This window comes from Panicum hallii, chromosome 3 (genome assembly GCF_002211085.1).
Source record: "Panicum hallii strain FIL2 chromosome 3, PHallii_v3.1, whole genome shotgun sequence".
NCBI lineage: Eukaryota > Viridiplantae > Streptophyta > Magnoliopsida > Poales > Poaceae > Panicum > Panicum hallii.
The window spans coordinates 10,041,507-10,048,341 of NC_038044.1; the positions used below are offsets into that span (position 1 = coordinate 10,041,507).

A 6,835-nucleotide genomic window follows, 5' to 3' on the forward strand; every position below is an offset into this window, starting at 1 on the left:
TTTTTTAGCCAGCTACCAATTAGCATGAGCTGATCCAAACATGTTGCTAAAAACTTAAAACTTTTGAGCTAAAAACATGGAAAACCTGCACTTCCAAGTAATTGCTTACTGAATCCGATGCACTGAGAGACGAAATGCTATGTATGGGCTCAAACCGAGAGTCGGGAGGCACTAACGGAAACGGTATAGTAGAACTTTCGGCCCAAAACAGAAACTGAGAAGTGATGACGATAATCAGAGACACAATGATCACATGTTCACAACCGTCCGACGAGAGACGACGACTCCATCACAAAGAAACTAGAGTGGGCCGCGACGGCACGCAGCGGCGGCGGCATGCACGTGCTCTCGCTTTGTGCTTGCGTTCGACTTGACTTTCCGAGGGTTGCGAGCAGGACACGTGGTTTGTGACTTGCGACCTACTGCAAGTTACAGCAAATCCCTTTCCATGCAGGAAAATAAAAAAAAAAAGAATAAAGGAATACTCGTTGAAAAAGAAGTCGACGCCGTGTACGTGCGCGTCGTTGACCGCCACGCGACCGACTCGTTAGCCAAATGCCATCGGCGAGGAGCAGCGGCCGCCGGCGATGAGCCCCGCGGAGGAGGCCGGCCACCAACGAAGACGAAAACACGCGCTTGGGCCGTTGCGTCCTCCATAATTGGGCCTCTGCTTGGCCTAGACAGCGTTGCGACCTCTCTGGCACGCTTACATCCAGCAGCCCAGATGACCCGGACCCGGACGGTAAATGAAATACCGTCCGGGGTCGGGTGAACGGTAAATCAGATATCGTCCGCCCCAGCGGCCTGCATGCCCGGCCGCTGCCACGGCTCGCCGGCGGCACCCTGTCCCCGTTCGCCACCGCTTCGCGCGACACCTCGCCAGCGCAGCGAAAACACCCATCCTGGCCCCCTCGCTTCAATCCACCCCGCCCCCCGCCGCCGCGAGCGTCCGCCTTTTTTTCCGGCAGCGGCAGCGGCGCTGCGGCGTTGGCGGACAGGTGCCCCGGATGGAGAGTGTATTTTTTGCATTTTAGATTTTTTTAAAAATCTTTTAAATTTGGATCCTGACGGAAAAATTACTATAAATAGACTCTCAACACGACGCCAAAGATCACAATGTTGTTGTATAACAACACGAAGCCATAACCTTTGGTGCCGTACATTTCCATATGGATCGCCAACATAGCGCGGGCGGCCAGCACCGCGCCGCAGCCTTTAGTGCCGTGCTGTGGGCCATGGCGCTGTGCTGTGGGATATAAGTCCCGTGCCTGCCAGCCCTTCCCTCCGCCTCCCAATTCTCCTCCAGACAGAGGGGCCGCTCGGTCCCTCTCTCATCCCCACCGCACCCTCCTCCGAATCCGGCCAAATTAAAGTGGGAAGCTTCAGACCCGCGTTCAGCAAGGTGAACTTCCTCCCCTTCCTTGTTTTTATCCTGCAAAAATTGATTATATCCTCCATATTTTGTACAATCCTACATTGGGGCTAAATACTAGGGATTTGAAATTAGTTAGGATTTGATTGGAATTGGTTGTGTGCATGCTATTGATATTGATATGGAAACCTTCTTTCCATTTCTTGTTGATCGACTTGTAGGGGAAATGATTCACTAACTTTGTACACCGTTGAGTGTACGGAGTTCTTGCAAAGAGTAGACATGTTCAGAGAGTATCTTAAGAAATATCTAGATATTCAATGCAGATAAGGCAAAGTGAAAGATCACAAAGCAGGCCAAATATCTAAATATGAACCTCTAGAGAATCACATAAAACAATTGCTTTGATCTAAGTGTTAGTTGTTCTTGCACCTAACTGTATGCAAAGGCACATCTTCATTCATTCTTTCTAATTTAGGTAACGATTTTAAAAGTTTGACATATAGACAGTTGCTATGCTCATTGTGCGCACTTGTATATTAGCAAAAATGCGTTATTGTACTCTCAATGTACTTTTAATGGAAATAACTCTACGTCAAGATGACATTTATTTCTCTACTATACTATGCCCTTGAAAAATCAAGTCACTATTGACATGCTTATTTTTTGAATTGCAGGATGACGGAATACCAGTTGTTGAATCAGTTCTACGAGAAGGACCATAGGATCAGACTGATCGAGCAAGATCAGATATATTCCTTCGTTCAGCGACTACATGCAACTTTTAACATTTAACGTAATATTATTTCATATATACAACCTTGAACTGTAGATCCTTCCTATCCTTTGACATCGGACACATGATGCGTCGCAGGTCATGGTGTACGACGACCGGTACACCCCACTCCTTCAGCGTGCCGGTCTGCACGTCGTCGCTAACCTTCTTCGTCGTGGACTGTGGACTGTGCCGCTGAGACGAGCACATGTGGACTGTTAGGTGCCCTCTGATTTGCTTCAATGCTGTCGAGATTCACTTGCCTCACAGGGTAGCCCGCCAGTTTGGGTTGCAATAGAGTTGGCCGTTCGAGGAGGTTTCGACCTCCACCATGTTGCACAAGTACAAATTTTTGCCTCGTTTCTTTGACGCCATGCTATGTATGCGGCTTACAATCGCAATTCGAACTTGTTTGTAGTTTCCATCGGATGCGCCAAAGGAAAGTGACGGAATTTGCTCACCACCATCATGACATGGTGGATTGGTGGCGGCGCTTGGACAACAGTCCTAGACTAGTGGACCCCAACACACTAGAGCTTACTTCCGCCAGTACTTGGGATGGTATCACATCACCACACGATACGAGCTGCACCAGAAGTGGACCGTAGATGACTACGCAGACATTGCTTCCTCCGAGGATGAGGACACCCATTATGACGTGCGAGCTAAAGAGGGCATTGTAGTGCAGATCTCACCCATCCTCGATAGAGTTGTAAGCACTAACTTCAATTCCGTACTTTGGCTTAACATGTCCCCTTTTTACATGAGCTGCGCCGGAAGTGGACCGGAGATGACTATGCATACATTGCTTCCTCCGAGGATGAGGATACCCATTACGATTTGCGAGCTAAAGAGGGCACTGTAGTGCAGATCACACCCATCCTCGATAGAGTGGTAAGCACTAACCTCAATTCCGTACTTTGGCTTAACATGTTCCCTTGTTACATGAGCTCGCTCTTTTGTACTATGCAAGGTTCTTCGGTTATGCAGTCTGTGCATGATATTGACAACACTCTACGCTATCCAATTGGCAGTCTGGGCAATGAGCGGCGCATGAGGGAGATGTTGGAGGTTTGAAAACATTCTTTTTGTTGTAATTACAAACACTCGCTAAATTTCATATTTGTTGTAGCCTTTTTTGCAGAAGTTGCAGAGGCGCCTCCATAGAGCTGTTGCTCGTTGCGGATGCTGTTGCGTAGTGCCCACCAACGTGGTAGTGCCTTCCTTGTCTCACTGATCCAGGGCCTCCGCAGCCTCAACTGCAGCAGCATCGTCATCCTACAGAAGCGCACATCAGTTGGCCGTGGCCAGCTCCTCACGTACAACCACTTTCAGCGACCGCCAAGACGACGACGAGGACAACGACAACGATGATGCCAACCAGCCGCAGGACTACGGCGAGATTGGAATTTCGCAGCTACAAGATGCTCCTTGTGCTACTCAGCCTACGCCTCGTCGTCGGCCCCCCCTCCCCCCGTCACACGCCAGGCACTGGCGCACTTGGCAGGGGTAGGGGACGGTCTAAGACAAACTGATGCGCTTTTCAATAGCAGATCATCCACTTATGTGTTTCTGAACTTATATATGCTTGTGACTGTTTATTCCTGAACCTTAGTTCTTAATGTGAACTTTGTACTTAGTCGTGACCATGTTTTCAATATGGTGATGTGTTATTTCTGTTCATGACTTTTGAATTTTCTATGGTTAACAAAACGACGCTAAATAATACGGCGTCGTACTAGCACAGCATGATGTCAGGGTCTTTGGCGCCGAGCTACACAAGAGGGAGGAGGAAACGTCCGGGCAAGAGTTAAGTCCAGTGCATGGCGCCCTCGCCACGGTAGCGGCGAGCGCCAATAGCACGGTGCCAAAGTTTATAGCTCCGTGCTGTTATACAATAACGCTATGCTGAGCGTCCATTCCTGCAATTACTTCCATCGGGGGTCCAAATGTAAGAAATTTATGGGAAAAAAGGCTAAAATGCAAAAAAAAATACGGGGAAGGAGACACTGCTTCTCCTCCGCGCTGGCGCGATCCCGGCTTCATGTCCGGCGTTCGCCTTCGCGCGCGGGATGGCAGCTTAATTCGCCGTCACCGCCGGGGAACTCGGCAACGGTGATTGCGTCCGGCAATGGCCGCCACCACCTCCCCATTCAACACCCGCACGGACGAGCGGCCAGGCGTGGAATCACGTGAGCGCATCAAATGATTTCAGATTTCACTAAAGGTCATGTTCTAGGCTTCTAGCTAGCTCTCCCAATGCAAGTATGCTATCTGAGCTCCGTCCGAGCCCACCATGAGCTTAGCTGCAAGAACGTTTAATCATCTAGGCACCTCTGCTGCGATAAAGAGAAAAAAACATTGAAAGGGTTGTATCGGATTGCAAATTGCAACGGAAGAGTTCACCCCCCGTACAAGTGGTCAGAGCACCCCTCCACGTAGCGAGCCGCCTCGGGACGTGAAAGAATCGCGGTGCCCCGAACGACGGCCTCCTCTGCTTCCACTCCCTCGCGGCTGTTTGGCCTCCTGCCATGGAAGTAGTCCTTGACGAGCTGACGGACCCTGGGGATCCTCGCGCTGCCGCCGACGAGGACGACCTCGTCGACCATGTCCTTGCGACTCTCCACTCGGGGCTTCCTGTTCCCCGTCACCACCTCGTCTACCAGTCCCATGGCCCTGTCGAACAGGTCCCGGTTCATCTCCTCCAACTTGGCCCGCGTCAGAGCCGCCGAGAAGCTGATGCCACCGCCGTCGACCTGCACCAGGGTCTCTTCTTGGTTGCTCAACGCCTTCTTGGCGTGCTCGCAGGCCACCCGTAGCCTGAGCAGCGCCTCCTTGTCCTGCCGGATGTTCCCCCTGATGCCGCCGCCTGATGAGTTCCGCCATGTAGTCGACAATCCTCGCAGTGAAGTCATCACCTGCAACAGCATAATAATTGAGATAATTTTACTACTAGTAGTAATTTTGAGCGTCGATCACGTCGGGTTGAAGAAAGCCACACAAGGTGGAAGACGATCGATCGAAAGACTTGCCTCCCAGGAAGAGATCAGAGCGCGCCGTGATGTGACGGGCCGTGCCGTTGATGAACTTGAAGATGGTCGCGCTGGATGTGCGGCCGCCGAGGTGGAAGACGAGGACGGCCTTGCCGTCGTCCCGCTTCGTGTGGTGGTGGTACGCCGCGGCCGCGGCGATCTGCTGGTCGATGACCTTGACGCCGTGGAATCCAAGGTCATACCTGCCAACAGAAGCGAGGTCCTGCCTTCTGATGTAGGGGAGGTAATGCGGCACGGCGATGACAGCATTGGCGACCTCGCGGCCAAGGTGCGCCTCCGCCTTGTGCCTCAGCTCGGAGATGAGGATGCAGGCGAGATGCAAGAGGGAGAACTCCTTCACGTGGCCGTCCGAGCCTGTCTCCACTTGGATGGAGGCCCAACCCTGCCTCTCGGTAAGCTTGTACGGCACAAGCTCCATCTCCCTCTTCACCACATGGTCCTCCATCCTGCGACCCACGCCGTGCCTGTGAATGTTAGTTAAAAGCAAAGCAAGCTGGAGCTGGAGCGAGACTGAAATCCAACAAGACGAAACGCAACGCGTGCCTTCGTGTCATGAGGCATGAAGCCCGAGATGGCCGTCCCGGGGCTGAGGGCGGCGTGGTTCAAGGCGGCCTCGCCGGAGAGGGTGCCATTGTCCGTGACGGCCACCCAGGAGGGGATGCAGAACTGGTAGTAAGTGCTCTCGGGGGCGAAATCGTAGCCGGCGATGCAGGAGTTGGTGTTGCCGAGGTGGATGGCCGCCGCGGTGCCGAGGTAAAAGGGCGCGGCCCCACGTGAGTAGCGGAGGCAGTGATCCGCCGGCACGCCTATTTCGACCCCGAACGCCGCCGCACCCGCCATCGCCGCCGCAAGGTCAACCGACGGATCGACCGATTGGTTCCATTATCTGAATGCTTGATCAATTAGTAGTACAATCAAGAAAGCTAGTAAGAATTGCAGTACCCAAGAGGAGCAAAAGGCTCAGAAGAAGACGGCATCCCATCATGCCGATCGATACAGTACCCAAGAGTTGAGCTCACCGGTTGCCTTTCTCCTGGCCCCGACGATAATATATCACAGTCAAAGCTGTGGGACCCTGTACATGTCACCGGGCGATGCAGGGCCATTGGATTGGATCTATCTATGCGTCAAAGGCTCAAAGCTTTGATCTCTCTCCCTTTTTATTAAAAAGGAAAACAAGGAAAGTAAACAGATTTGCTCGTTTTCAATAAGTAGAAACAAAGTGCAAAAAATTGAATTGTGCCTAGATTTGGCAAAACAACAAGGAAAATGTAACCAACAAAAGATACTATATAATAATAATGGTTATCGCAAGTAATCAACAAGGAAAGACTATAAATATCATCTTATTATGTAGAAAACATGCCTTCCCTTACTTTTTTTCAAAAAATAATAAACACACATCTGGTGATTTGTACAAAAGAAATATTGCAATTGGTAGAACATTTATGAGCCTATGCCTCCATGGTACATTTTCTTGCATGTGTGTGTTGTGGGGCAAGTGTTGGCACCTGGCAAATTAAATTACATAAAATTTATGTAGGCTTCTTGTAACCAAACTGTAACTTAATATCCATCTCCTGAAATTCGCATTCTTACCGAAACTTCCTTGCGTATCTTTTTTGTTTCAGGATC

General features: G+C 50.8%; 1 pseudogene; it reads right to left on the reverse strand.

The window, feature by feature from the left end:
- Window positions 1-4,549: 4,549 nt before the first annotated feature.
- On the reverse strand, window positions 4,550-6,040 carry LOC112885154 (annotated as a pseudogene).
- Between the last annotated feature and the right edge of the window lie 795 nt (window positions 6,041-6,835).